The sequence below is a fragment of the Eimeria mitis genome, genomic scaffold (assembly GCF_000499745.2).
Source record: "Eimeria mitis Houghton genomic scaffold, Emh_scaff767, whole genome shotgun sequence".
Taxonomy (NCBI): Eukaryota; Apicomplexa; class Conoidasida; order Eucoccidiorida; family Eimeriidae; genus Eimeria; species Eimeria mitis.
Genome location: NW_013575624.1, coordinates 1 through 579, shown reverse-complemented (window position 1 = coordinate 579; position 579 = coordinate 1).

Here is a 579-nt window from a genome sequence, read left to right as displayed (position 1 = left end):
GGGGGCGTTGCTGCTGCTGCTGCTGCTGCTGCTGCTGCTGCTGGGGGTGGGGGTGGGGGTGGAAGGGGCGTTGCTGCTGCTGCTGGTAGTGTTGCTGTTGCTGCTTGTGCGGGTGCGGTCGGTGGGAGCGATGTACCCGATGGGGTCTGTGCAGTTGCTGCTGTTGCTGCAGTTGCTGCTGTTGCTGCAGTTGCTGCTGCTGCTGCAGTTGCTGCTGCTGCAGTTGCTGCTGCTGTTATGTATCTCTCGTTGCTGTTGCTGCATTGTTTGTCAGCAGCATGCTAGACTGTTCTTCTCACTCCCTCTCCTCTCCTCATCTCCTCCTCTGCTGCTGTTGCTGCTGTTGCTGCTGCTGCTGCTGCTGCTGCTGCTGCTGCAGAAAGGAGTGAAGCACCTGAAGGGGGCAACGAGCTCCGAGGCGGTTGCGGTGTCTGTACAGCTAAGCAGCAACAGCTGCATCTGCTGCCTCAAACTGCAGCGCTGGCAGCAGGCTATTGCTGCAGCGAACCAAGTACTCAATAAAGAACCCAATAACGCTAAAGTGGGTTGTTTTATATATATATATATATATATATATAT